At 39.4% G+C, this 12578-nt stretch overlaps 19 non-coding genes across 19 annotated transcripts; all 19 read left to right on the top strand.

The window, feature by feature from the left end:
* Window positions 1-118: 118 nt before the first annotated feature.
* Window positions 119-191, top strand: TRNAA-AGC (transfer RNA alanine (anticodon AGC)). Its single transcript has one exon. It is a non-coding gene; the product is annotated as a tRNA-Ala (tRNA).
* A 1681-nt stretch (window positions 192-1872) lies between these two features.
* On the top strand, window positions 1873-1945 carry TRNAA-AGC (transfer RNA alanine (anticodon AGC)). Its single transcript has one exon. It is a non-coding gene; the product is annotated as a tRNA-Ala (tRNA).
* A 1681-nt stretch (window positions 1946-3626) lies between these two features.
* On the top strand, window positions 3627-3699 carry TRNAA-AGC (transfer RNA alanine (anticodon AGC)). Its single transcript has one exon. It is a non-coding gene; the product is annotated as a tRNA-Ala (tRNA).
* A 352-nt stretch (window positions 3700-4051) lies between these two features.
* Window positions 4052-4124, top strand: TRNAT-CGU (transfer RNA threonine (anticodon CGU)). Its single transcript has one exon. It is a non-coding gene; the product is annotated as a tRNA-Thr (tRNA).
* Window positions 4125-4468: 344 nt separating this feature from the next.
* Window positions 4469-4541, top strand: TRNAA-AGC (transfer RNA alanine (anticodon AGC)). Its single transcript has one exon. It is a non-coding gene; the product is annotated as a tRNA-Ala (tRNA).
* A 352-nt stretch (window positions 4542-4893) lies between these two features.
* Window positions 4894-5001, top strand: TRNAK-CUU (transfer RNA lysine (anticodon CUU)). The gene is made up of 2 exons: window positions 4894-4930; window positions 4966-5001. It is a non-coding gene; the product is annotated as a tRNA-Lys (tRNA).
* Window positions 5002-6222: 1221 nt separating this feature from the next.
* On the top strand, window positions 6223-6295 carry TRNAA-AGC (transfer RNA alanine (anticodon AGC)). The gene has a single exon. It is a non-coding gene; the product is annotated as a tRNA-Ala (tRNA).
* A 352-nt stretch (window positions 6296-6647) lies between these two features.
* Window positions 6648-6720, top strand: TRNAK-CUU (transfer RNA lysine (anticodon CUU)). Its single transcript has one exon. It is a non-coding gene; the product is annotated as a tRNA-Lys (tRNA).
* Window positions 6721-7064: 344 nt separating this feature from the next.
* TRNAA-AGC (transfer RNA alanine (anticodon AGC)) lies at window positions 7065-7137 on the top strand. The gene has a single exon. It is a non-coding gene; the product is annotated as a tRNA-Ala (tRNA).
* Window positions 7138-7489: 352 nt separating this feature from the next.
* TRNAK-CUU (transfer RNA lysine (anticodon CUU)) lies at window positions 7490-7597 on the top strand. The gene is made up of 2 exons: window positions 7490-7526; window positions 7562-7597. It is a non-coding gene; the product is annotated as a tRNA-Lys (tRNA).
* A 344-nt stretch (window positions 7598-7941) lies between these two features.
* TRNAA-AGC (transfer RNA alanine (anticodon AGC)) lies at window positions 7942-8014 on the top strand. Its single transcript has one exon. It is a non-coding gene; the product is annotated as a tRNA-Ala (tRNA).
* Window positions 8015-8818: 804 nt separating this feature from the next.
* Window positions 8819-8891, top strand: TRNAA-AGC (transfer RNA alanine (anticodon AGC)). Its single transcript has one exon. It is a non-coding gene; the product is annotated as a tRNA-Ala (tRNA).
* A 352-nt stretch (window positions 8892-9243) lies between these two features.
* TRNAK-CUU (transfer RNA lysine (anticodon CUU)) lies at window positions 9244-9316 on the top strand. Its single transcript has one exon. It is a non-coding gene; the product is annotated as a tRNA-Lys (tRNA).
* A 344-nt stretch (window positions 9317-9660) lies between these two features.
* Window positions 9661-9733, top strand: TRNAA-AGC (transfer RNA alanine (anticodon AGC)). Its single transcript has one exon. It is a non-coding gene; the product is annotated as a tRNA-Ala (tRNA).
* A 352-nt stretch (window positions 9734-10085) lies between these two features.
* TRNAK-CUU (transfer RNA lysine (anticodon CUU)) lies at window positions 10086-10193 on the top strand. Its single transcript has 2 exons — window positions 10086-10122; window positions 10158-10193. It is a non-coding gene; the product is annotated as a tRNA-Lys (tRNA).
* Window positions 10194-10962: 769 nt separating this feature from the next.
* Window positions 10963-11070, top strand: TRNAK-CUU (transfer RNA lysine (anticodon CUU)). Its single transcript has 2 exons — window positions 10963-10999; window positions 11035-11070. It is a non-coding gene; the product is annotated as a tRNA-Lys (tRNA).
* A 344-nt stretch (window positions 11071-11414) lies between these two features.
* On the top strand, window positions 11415-11487 carry TRNAA-AGC (transfer RNA alanine (anticodon AGC)). Its single transcript has one exon. It is a non-coding gene; the product is annotated as a tRNA-Ala (tRNA).
* Window positions 11488-11839: 352 nt separating this feature from the next.
* On the top strand, window positions 11840-11947 carry TRNAK-CUU (transfer RNA lysine (anticodon CUU)). Its single transcript has 2 exons — window positions 11840-11876; window positions 11912-11947. It is a non-coding gene; the product is annotated as a tRNA-Lys (tRNA).
* A 344-nt stretch (window positions 11948-12291) lies between these two features.
* On the top strand, window positions 12292-12364 carry TRNAA-AGC (transfer RNA alanine (anticodon AGC)). The gene has a single exon. It is a non-coding gene; the product is annotated as a tRNA-Ala (tRNA).
* The last annotated feature ends 214 nt before the right edge of the window (window positions 12365-12578 follow it).

Genomic DNA, 12578 nt, shown 5'->3' with positions numbered 1-12578 from the left:
GGAGGTAAGGCATCAGTTAGGAGTGAACTGAACACTCATGTAATGGGCAATTTGACATCAAATAAAGTGTGGTAGGCATTACCATTACTTTTGAAATGTTATTCTGAGGGAGCACACAGGGGAATTAGCTCAAATGGTAGAGCGCTCGCTTAGCATGCGAGAGGTAGCGGGATCGATGCCCGCATTCTCCATTCTAAAATGTACATACATTTTATTTTTAACTTGTCATTGCCAAGCTTGTTGCATAGTAAGAACAGATAAATCACAGATGGCTTTCATATATGGTCACATCATAACAACTAAAGGTGTTTTATCAAAAGGGTTTAGGTATTCGTTAGCTTGTGAGAGCAATTTGAGTTCTTATGCAATCTCACAATGACATTTCCACAACTTCCATTTCAATTTTGTCTCATTTTACTTGACACTCTGTCCACTGAGGGATCTATAAATGATAAGTTCCTTGAAAAACAAGAGTTGAGGAATATCCAGGAACTGGTTTTCTTAATGAAAAACGATCAGTTTGCATACTACTTTAAAGAGGGAGCCCGGCTAGCTCAGTCGGTAGAGCATGAGACTCTTGATCTCAGGGTCGTGGGTTCGAGCATGAGACTCTTAATCTCAGGGTCGTGGGTTCGACCCCCACGTTGGGCGAAAACGAGTAATTTTTGCAGGATTATTGCATTGGATCTCATAATATGGCAATTAATCTTGCATTAGACATGCAATAACTCCCAAAAATTGTATATCTTTGGTTTCCCATTGGTGGGAAATGTAACTTCAAGATTAGGTAGGGCATTAGTCTAGATTAACATACAGCGATATTACTCCTATTCAAGTACTAAACAGGCCAACCTGAACTGTAAAACATCCCCTAAGTGGAGGTAAGGCATCAGTTAGGAGTGAACTGAACACTCATGTAATGGGCAATTTGACATCAAATAAAGTGTGGTAGGCATTACCATTACTTTTGAAATGTTATTCTGAGGGAGCACACAGGGGAATTAGCTCAAATGGTAGAGCGCTCGCTTAGCATGTGATAGGTAGCGGGATCGATGCCCGCATTCTCCATTCTAAAATGTACATACATTTTATTTTTAACTTGTCATTGCCAAGCTTGTTGCATAGTAAGAACAGATAAATCACAGATGGCTTTCATATATGGTCACATCATAACAACTAAAGGTGTTTTATCAAAAGGGTTTAGGTATTCGTTAGCTTGTGAGAGCAATTTGAGTTCTTATGCAATCTCACAATGACATTTCCACAACTTCCATTTCAATTTTGTCTCATTTTACTTGACACTCTGTCCACTGAGGGATCTATAAATGATAAGTTCCTTGAAAAACAAGAGTTGAGGAATATCCAGGAACTGGTTTTCTTAATGAAAAACGATCAGTTTGCATACTACTTTAAAGAGGGAGCCCGGCCAGCTCAGTTGGTAGAGCATGAGACTCTTGATCTCAAGGTCGTGGGTTCGAGCATGAGACTCTTAATCTCAGGGTCGTGGGTTCGAGCCCCACGTTGGGCGAAAACGAGTAATTTTTGCAGGATTATTGCATTGGATCTCATAATATGGCAATTAATCTTGCATTAGACATGCAATAACTCCCAAAAATTGTATATCTTTGGTTTCCCATTGGTGGGAAATGTAACTTCAAGATTAGGTAGGGCATTAGTCTAGATTAACATACAGCGATATTACTCCTATTCAAGTACTTAACAGGCCAACCTGAACTGTAAAACATCCCCTAAGTGGAGGTAAGGAATCAGTTAGGAGTGAACTGAACACTCATGTAATGGGCAATTTGACATCAAATAAAGTGTGGTAGGCATTACCATTACTTTTGAAATGTTATTCTGAGGGAGCACACAGGGGAATTAGCTCAAATGGTAGAGCGCTCGCTTAGCATGCGAGAGGTAGCGGGATCGATGCCCGCATTCTCCATTCTAAAATGTACATACATTTTATTTTTAACTTGTCATTGCCAAGCTTGTTGCATAGTAAGAACAGATAAATCACAGATGGCTTTCATATATGGTCACATCATAACAACTAAAGGTGTTTTATCAAAAGGGTTTAGGTATTCGTTAGCTTGTGAGAGCAATTTGAGTTCTTATGCAATCTCACAATGACATTTCCACAACTTCCATTTCAATTTTGTCTCATTTTACTTGACACTCTGTCCACTGAGGGATCTATAAATGATAAGTTCCTTGAAAAACAAGAGTTGAGGAATATCCAGGAACTGGTTTTCTTAATGAAAAACGATCAGTTTGCATACTACTTTAAAGAGGGAGCCCGGCTAGCTCAGTCGGTAGAGCATGAGACTCTTGATCTCAGGGTCGTGGGTTCGAGCATGAGACTCTTAATCTCAGGGTCGTGGGTTCGACCCCCACGTTGGGCGAAAACGAGTAATTTTTGCAGGATTATTGCATTGGATCTCATAATATGGCAATTAATCTTGCATTAGACATGCAATAACTCCCAAAAATTGTATATCTTTGGTTTCCCATTGGTGGGAAATGTAACTTCAAGATTAGGTAGGGCATTAGTCTAGATTAACATACAGCGATATTACTCCTATTCAAGTACTAAACAGGCCAACCTGAACTGTAAAACATCCCCTAAGTGGAGGTAAGGCATCAGTTAGGAGTGAACTGAACACTCATGTAATGGGCAATTTGACATCAAATAAAGTGTGGTAGGCATTACCATTACTTTTGAAATGTTATTCTGAGGGAGCACACAGGGGAATTAGCTCAAATGGTAGAGCGCTCGCTTAGCATGCGATAGGTAGCGGGATCGATGCCCGCATTCTCCATTCTAAAATGTACATACATTTTATTTTTAACTTGTCATTGCCAAGCTTGTTGCATAGTAAGAACAGATAAATCACAGATGGCTTTCATATATGGTCACATCATAACAACTAAAGGTGTTTTATCAAAAGGGTTTAGGTATTCGTTAGCTTGTGAGAGCAATTTGAGTTCTTATGCAATCTCACAATGACATTTCCACAACTTCCATTTCAATTTTGTCTCATTTTACTTGACACTCTGTCCACTGAGGGATCTATAAATGATAAGTTCCTTGAAAAACAAGAGTTGAGGAATATCCAGGAACTGGTTTTCTTAATGAAAAACGATCAGTTTGCATACTACTTTAAAGAGGGAGCCCGGCCAGCTCAGTTGGTAGAGCATGAGACTCTTGATCTCAAGGTCGTGGGTTCGAGCATGAGACTCTTAATCTCAGGGTCGTGGGTTCGAGCCCCACGTTGGGCGAAAACGAGTAATTTTTGCAGGATTATTGCATTGGATCTCATAATATGGCAATTAATCTTGCATTAGACATGCAATAACTCCCAAAAATTGTATATCTTTGGTTTCCCATTGGTGGGAAATGTAACTTCAAGATTAGGTAGGGCATTAGTCTAGATTAACATACAGCGATATTACTCCTATTCAAGTACTAAACAGGCCAACCTGAACTGTAAAACATCCCCTAAGTGGAGGTAAGGCATCAGTTAGGAGTGAACTGAACACTCATGTAATGGGCAATTTGACGTCAAATAAAGTGTCGTAGGCATTAACATTACTTTTGAAATGTTATTCTGAGGGAGCACACAGGGGAATTAGCTCAGATGGTAGAGCGCTCGCTTAGCATGCGAGAGGTAGCGGGATCGATGCCCGCATTCTCCATTCTAAAATGTACATACATTTTATTTTTAACTTGTCATTGCCAAGCTTGTTGCATAGTAAGAACAGATAAATCACAGATGGCTTTCATATATGGTCACATCATAACAACTAAAGGGGTTTTATCAAAAGGGTTTAGGTATTCGTTAGCTTGTGAGAGCAATTTGAGTTCTTATGCAATCTCACAATGACATTTCCACAACTTCCATTTCAATTTTGTCTCATTTTACTTGACACTCTGTCCACTGAGGGATCTATAAATGATAAGTTCCTTGAAAAACAAGAGTTGAGGAATATCCAGGAACTGGTTTTCTTAATGAAAAATGATCAGTTTGCATTCTACTTTAAAGAGGGAGCCCGGCTAGCTCAGTCGGTAGAGCATGAGACTCGTAATCTCAGGGTCGTGGGTTCGAGCCCCACGTTGGGCGAAAACGAGTATTTTTTGCAGGATTATTGTGTTGGATCTCATAATATGGCAATTAATCTTGCATTAGACATGCAATAACTCCCAAAAATTGTATATCTTTGGTTTCCCATTGGTGGGAAATGTAACTTCAAGATTAGGTAGGGCATTAGTCTAGATTAACATACAGCGATATTACTCCTATTCAAGTACTTAACAGGCCAACCTGAACTGTAAAACATCCCCTAAGTGGAGGTAAGGCATCAGTTAGGAGTGAACTGAACACTCATGTAATGGGCAATTTGACATCAAATAAAGTGTGGTAGGCATTACCATTACTTTTGAAATGTTATTCTGAGGGAGCACACAGGGGAATTAGCTCAAATGGTAGAGCGCTCGCTTAGCATGCGAGAGGTAGCGGGATCGATGCCCGCATTCTCCATTCTAAAATGTACATACATTTTATTTTTAACTTGTCATTGCCAAGATTGTTGCATAGTAAGAACAGATAAATCACAGATGGCTTTCATATATGGTCACATCATAACAACTAAAGCTGTTTTATCAAAAGGGTTTAGGTATTCGTTAGCTTGTGAGAGCAATTTGAGTTCTTATGCAATCTCACAATGACATTTCCACAACTTCCATTTCAATTTTGTCTCATTTTACTTGACACTCTGTCCACTGAGGGATCTATAAATGATAAGTTCCTTGAAAAACAAGAGTTGAGGAATATCCAGGAACTGGTTTTCTTAATGAAAAACGATCAGTTTGCATACTACTTTAAAGAGGGAGCCCGGCTAGCTCAGTCGGTAGAGCATGAGACTCTTGATCTCAGCGTCGTGGGTTCGAGCATGAGACTCTTAATCTCAGGGTCGTGGGTTCGAGCCCCACGTTGGGCGAAAACGAGTAATTTTTGCAGGATTATTGCATTGGATCTCATAATATGGCAATTAATCTTGCATTAGACATGCAATAACTCCCAAAAATTGTATATCTTTGGTTTCCCATTGGTGGGAAATGTAACTTCAAGATTAGGTAGGGCATTAGTCTAGATTAACATACAGCGATATTACTCCTATTCAAGTACTAAACAGGCCAACCTGAACTGTAAAACATCCCCTAAGTGGAGGTAAGGCATCAGTTAGGAGTGAACTGAACACTCATGTAATGGGCAATTTGACATCAAATAAAGTGTGGTAGGCATTACCATTACTTTTGAAATGTTATTCTGAGGGAGCACACAGGGGAGTTAGCTCAAATGGTAGAGCGCTCGCTTAGCATGCGATAGGTAGCGGGATCGGTGCCCGCATTCTCCATTCTAAAATGTACATACATTTTATTTTTAACTTGTCATTGCCAAGCTTGTTGCATAGTAAGAACAGATAAATCACAGATGGCTTTCATATATGGTCACATCATAACAACTAAAGGTGTTTTATCAAAAGGGTTTAGGTATTCGTTAGCTTGTGAGAGCAATTTGAGTTCTTATGCAATCTCACAATGACATTTCCACAACTTCCATTTCAATTTTGTCTCATTTTACTTGACACTCTGTCCACTGAGGGATCTATAAATGATAAGTTCCTTGAAAAACAAGAGTTGAGGAATATCCAGGAACTGGTTTTCTTAATGAAAAACGATCAGTTTGCATACTACTTTGAAGAGGGAGCCCGGCCAGCTCAGTCGGTAGAGCATGAGACTCTTGATCTCAGGGTCGTGGGTTCGATCATGAGACTCTTAATCTCAGGGTCGTGGGTTCGAGCCCCACGTTGGGCGAAAACGAGTAATTTTTGCAGGATTATTGCATTGGATCTCATAATATGGCAATTAATCTTGCATTAGACATGCAATAACTCCCAAAAATCGTATATCTTTGGTTTCCCATTGGTGGGAAATGTAACTTCAAGATTAGGTAGGGCATTAGTCTAGATTAACATACAGCGATATTACTCCTATTCAAGTACTAAACAGGCCAACCTGAACTGTAAAACATCCCCTAAGTGGAGGTAAGGCATCAGTTAGGAGTGAACTGAACACTCATGTAATGGGCAATTTGACGTCAAATAAAGTGTCGTAGGCATTAACATTACTTTTGAAATGTTATTCTGAGGGAGCACACAGGGGAATTAGCTCAGATGGTAGAGCGCTCGCTTAGCATGCGAGAGGTAGCGGGATCGATGCCCGCATTCTCCATTCTAAAATGTACATACATTTTATTTTTAACTTGTCATTGCCAAGCTTGTTGCATAGTAAGAACAGATAAATCACAGATGGCTTTCATATATGGTCACATCATAACAACTAAAGGGGTTTTATCAAAAGGGTTTAGGTATTCGTTAGCTTGTGAGAGCAATTTGAGTTCTTATGCAATCTCACAATGACATTTCCACAACTTCCATTTCAATTTTGTCTCATTTTACTTGACACTCTGTCCACTGAGGGATCTATAAATGATAAGTTCCTTGAAAAACAAGAGTTGAGGAATATCCAGGAACTGGTTTTCTTAATGAAAAACGATCAGTTTGCATTCTACTTTGAAGAGGGAGCCCGGCTAGCTCAGTCGGTAGAGCATGAGACTCTTAATCTCAGGGTCGTGGGTTCGAGCCCCACGTTGGGCGAAAACGAGTATTTTTTGCAGGATTATTGTGTTCGATCTCATAATATGGCAATTAATCTTGCATTAGACATGCAATAACTCCCAAAAATTGTATATCTTTGGTTTCCCATTGGTGGGAAATGTAACTTCAAGATTAGGTAGGGCATTAGTCTAGATTAACATACAGCGATATTACTCCTATTCAAGTACTTAACAGGCCAACCTGAACTGTAAAACATCCCCTAAGTGGAGGTAAGGCATCAGTTAGGAGTGAACTGAACACTCATGTAATGGGCAATTTGACATCAAATAAAGTGTGGTAGGCATTACCATTACTTTTGAAATGTTATTCTGAGGGAGCACACAGGGGAATTAGCTCAAATGGTAGAGCGCTCGCTTAGCATGCGAGAGGTAGCGGGATCGATGCCCGCATTCTCCATTCTAAAATGTACATACATTTTATTTTTAACTTGTCATTGCCAAGATTGTTGCATAGTAAGAACAGATAAATCACAGATGGCTTTCATATATGGTCACATCATATCAACTAAAGCTGTTTTATCAAAAGGGTTTAGGTATTCGTTAGCTTGTGAGAGCAATTTGAGTTCTTATGCAATCTCACAATGACATTTCCACAACTTCCATTTCAATTTTGTCTCATTTTACTTGACACTCTGTCCACTGAGGGATCTATAAATGATAAGTTCCTTGAAAAACAAGAGTTGAGGAATATCCAGGAACTGGTTTTCTTAATGAAAAACGATCAGTTTGCATACTACTTTAAAGAGGGAGCCCGGCTAGCTCAGTCGGTAGAGCATGAGACTCTTGATCTCAGGGTCGTGGGTTCGAGCATGAGACTCTTAATCTCAGGGTCGTGGGTTCGAGCCCCACGTTGGGCGAAAACGAGTAATTTTTGCAGGATTATTGCATTGGATCTCATAATATGGCAATTAATCTTGCATTAGACATGCAATAACTCCCAAAAATTGTATATCTTTGGTTTCCCATTGGTGGGAAATGTAACTTCAAGATTAGGTAGGGCATTAGTCTAGATTAACATACAGCGATATTACTCCTATTCAAGTACTTAACAGGCCAACCTGAACTGTAAAACATCCCCTAAGTGGAGGTAAGGCATCAGTTAGGAGTGAACTGAACACTCATGTAATGGGCAATTTGACATCAAATAAAGTGTGGTAGGCATTACCATTACTTTTGAAATGTTATTCTGAGGGAGCACACAGGGGAATTAGCTCAAATGGTAGAGCGCTCGCTTAGCATGCGAGAGGTAGCGGGATCGATGCCCGCATTCTCCATTCTAAAATGTACATACATTTTATTTTTAACTTGTCATTGCCAAGATTGTTGCATAGTAAGAACAGATAAATCACAGATGGCTTTCATATATGGTCACATCATAACAACTAAAGCTGTTTTATCAAAAGGGTTTAGGTATTCGTTAGCTTGTGAGAGCAATTTGAGTTCTTATGCAATCTCACAATGACATTTCCACAACTTCCATTTCAATTTTGTCTCATTTTACTTGACACTCTGTCCACTGAGGGATCTATAAATGATAAGTTCCTTGAAAAACAAGAGTTGAGGAATATCCAGGAACTGGTTTTCTTAATGAAAAACGATCAGTTTGCATACTACTTTAAAGAGGGAGCCCGGCTAGCTCAGTCGGTAGAGCATGAGACTCTTGATCTCAGGGTCGTGGGTTCGAGCATGAGACTCTTAATCTCAGGGTCGTGAGTTCGAGCCCCACGTTGGGCAAAAACAAGTAATTTTTGCAGGATTATTGCATTGGATCTCATAATATGGCAATTAATCTTGCATTAGACATGCAATAACTCCCAAAAATTGTATATCTTTGGTTTCCCATTGGTGGGAAATGTAACTTCAAGATTAGGTAGGGCATTAGTCTAGATTAACATACAGCGATATTACTCCTATTCAAGTACTTAACAGGCCAACCTGAACTGTAAAACATCCCCTAAGTGGAGGTAAGGCATCAGTTAGGAGTGAACTGAACACTCATGTAATGGGCAATTTGACATCAAATAAAGTGTGGTAGGCATTACCATTACTTTTGAAATGTTATTCTGAGGGAGCACACAGGGGAATTAGCTCAAATGGTAGAGCGCTCGCTTAGCACGCGAGAGGTAGCGGGATCGATGCCCGCATTCTCCATTCTAAAATGTACATACATTTTATTTTTAACTTGTCATTGCCAAGATTGTTGCATAGTAAGAACAGATAAATCACAGATGGCTTTCATATATGGTCACATCATAACAACTAAAGCTGTTTTATCAAAAGGGTTTAGGTATTCGTTAGCTTGTGAGAGCAATTTGAGTTCTTATGCAATCTCACAATGACATTTCCACAACTTCCATTTCAATTTTGTCTCATTTTACTTGACACTCTGTCCACTGAGGGATCTATAAATGATAAGTTCCTTGAAAAACAAGAGTTGAGGAATATCCAGGAACTGGTTTTCTTAATGAAAAACGATCAGTTTGCATACTACTTTTAAGAGGGAGCCCGGCTAGCTCAGTCGGTAGAGCATGAGACTCTTAATCTCAGGGTCGTGGGTTCGAGCCCCACGTTGGGCGAAAACGAGTAATTTTTGCAGGATTATTGCATTGGATCTCATAATATGGCAATTAATCTTGCATTAGACATGCAATAACTCCCAAAAATTGTATATCTTTGGTTTCCCATTGGTGGGAAATGTAACTTCAAGATTAGGTAGGGCATTAGTCTAGATTAACATACAGCGATATTACTCCTATTCAAGTACTTAACAGGCCAATCTGAACTGTAAAACATCCCCTAAGTGGAGGTAAGGCATCAGTTAGGAGTGAACTGAACACTCATGTAATGGGCAATTAGACATCAAATAAAGTGTGGTAGGCATTACCATTACTTTTGAAATGTTATTCTGAGGGAGCACACAGGGGAATTAGCTCAAATGGTAGAGCGCTCGCTTAGCATGCGAGAGGTAGCGGGATCGATGCCCGCATTCTCCATTCTAAAATGTACATACATTTTATTTTTAACTTGTCATTGCCAAGCTTGTTGCATAGTAAGAACAGATAAATCACAGATGGCTTTCATATATGGTCACATCATAACAACTAAAGCTGTTTTATCAAAAGGGTTTAGGTATTCGTTAGCTTGTGAGAGCAATTTGAGTTCTTATGCAATCTCACAATGACATTTCCACAACTTCCATTTCAATTTTGTCTCATTTTACTTGACACTCTGTCCACTGAGGGATCTATAAATGATAAGTTCCTTGAAAAACAAGAGTTGAGGAATATCCAGGAACTGGTTTTCTTAATGAAAAACGATCAGTTTGCATACTACTTTAAAGAGGGAGCCCGGCTAGCTCAGTCGGTAGAGCATGAGACTCTTGATCTCAGGGTCGTGGGTTCAAGCATGAGACTCTTAATCTCAGGGTCGTGGGTTCGAGCCCCACGTTGGGCGAAAACGAGTAATTTTTGCAGGATTATTGCATTGGATCTCATAATATGGCAATTAATCTTGCATTAGACATGCAATAACTCCCAAAAATTGTATATCTTTGGTTTCCCATTGGTCGGAAATGTAACTTCAAGATTAGGTAGGGCATTAGTCTAGATTAACATACAGCGATATTACTCCTATTCAAGTACTTAACAGGCCAACCTGAACTGTAAAACATCCCCTAAGTGGAGGTAAGGCATCAGTTAGGAGTGAACTGAACACTCATGTAATGGGCAATTTGACATCAAATAAAGTGTGGTAGGCATTACCATTACTTTTGAAATGTTATTCTGAGGTAGCACACAGGGGAATTAGCTCAAATGGTAGACCGCTCGCTTAGCATGCGAGAGGTAGCGGGATCGATGCCCGCATTCTCCATTCTAAAATGTACATACATTTTATTTTTAACTTGTCATTGCCAAGATTGTTGCATAGTAAGAACAGATAAATCACAGATGGCTTTCATATATGGTCACATCATAACAACTAAAGCTGTTTTATCAAAAGGGTTTAGGTATTCGTTAGCTTGTGAGAGCAATTTGAGTTCTTATGCAATCTCACAATGACATTTCCACAACTTCCATTTCAATTTTGTCTCATTTTACTTGACACTCTGTCCACTGAGGGATCTATAAATGATAAGTTCCTTGAAAAACAAGAGTTGAGGAATATCCAGGAACTGGTTTTCTTAATGAAAAACGATCAGTTTGCATACTACTTTAAAGAGGGAGCCCGGCTAGCTCAGTCGGTAGAGCATGAGACTCTTGATCTCAGGGTCGTGGGTTCGAGCATGAGACTCTTAATCTCAGGGTCGTGGGTTCGAGCCCCACGTTGGGCGAAAACGAGTAATTTTTGCAGGATTATTGCATTGGATCTCATAATATGGCAATTAATCTTGCATTAGACATGCAATAACTCTCAAAAATTGTATATCTTTGGTTTCCCATTGGTGGGAAATATAACTTCAAGATTAGGTAGGGCATTAGTCTAGATTAACATACAGCGATATTACTCCTATTCAAGTACTTAACAGGCCAACCTGAACTGTAAAACATCCCCTAAGTGGAGGTAAGGCATCAGTTAGGAGTGAACTGAACACTCATGTAATGGGCAATTTGACATCAAATAAAGTGTGATAGGCATTACCATTACTTTTGAAATGTTATTCTGAGGGAGCACACAGGGGAATTAGCTCAAATGGTAGAGCGCTCGCTTAGCATGCGAGAGGTAGCGGGATCGATGCCCGCATTCTCCATTCTAAAATGTACATACATTTTATTTTTAACTTGTCATTGCCAAGCTTGTTGCATAGTAAGAACAGATACATCACAGATGGCTTTCATATATGGTCACATCATAACAACTAAAGGTGTTTTATCAAAAGGGTTTAGGTATTCGTTAGCTTGTGAGAGCAATTTGAGTTCTTATGCAATCTCACAATGACATTTCCACAACTTCCATTTCAATTTTGTCTCATTTTACTTGACACTCTGTCCACTGAGGGATCTATAAATGATAAGTTCCTTGAAAAACAAGAGTTGAGGAATATCCAGGAACTGGTTTTCTTAATGAAAAACGATCAGTTTGCATACTACTTTAAAGAGGGAGCCCGGCTAGCTCAGTCGGTAGAGCATGAGACTCTTGATCTCAGGGTCGTGGGTTCGAGCATGAGACTCTTAATCTCAGGGTCGTGGGTTCGAGCCCCACGTTGGGCGAAAACGAGTAATTTTTGCAGGATTATTGCATTGGATCTCATAATATGGCAATTAATCTTGCATTAGACATGCAATAACTCCCAAAAATTGTATATCTTTGGTTTCCCATTGGTGGGAAATATAACTTCAAGATTAGGTAGGGCATTAGTCTAGATTAACATACAGCGATATTACTCCTATTCAAGTACTTAACAGGCCAACCTGAACTGTAAAACATCCCCTAAGTGGAGGTAAGGCATCAGTTAGGAGTGAACTGAACACTCATGTAATGGGCAATTTGACATCAAATAAAGTGTGGTAGGCATTACCATTACTTTTGAAATGTTATTCTGAGGGAGCACACAGGGGAATTAGCTCAAATGGTAGAGCGCTCGCTTAGCATGCGAGAGGTAGCGGGATCGATGCCCGCATTCTCCATTCTAAAATGTACATACATTTTATTTTTAACTTGTCATTGCCAAGCTTGTTGCATAGTAAGAACAGATAAATCACAGATGGCTTTCATATATGGTCACATCATAACAACTAAAGCTGTTTTATCAAAAGGGTTTAGGTATTCGTTAGCTTGTGAGAGCAATTTGAGTTCTTATGCAATCTCACAATGACATTTCCACAACTTCCATTTCAATTT

Source organism: Lissotriton helveticus, chromosome 1_2 (assembly GCF_964261635.1).
Source record: "Lissotriton helveticus chromosome 1_2, aLisHel1.1, whole genome shotgun sequence".
In the NCBI taxonomy this organism is placed as follows: domain Eukaryota; kingdom Metazoa; phylum Chordata; class Amphibia; order Caudata; family Salamandridae; genus Lissotriton; species Lissotriton helveticus.
This window is presented reverse-complemented; position numbering and strand designations above follow the sequence as displayed.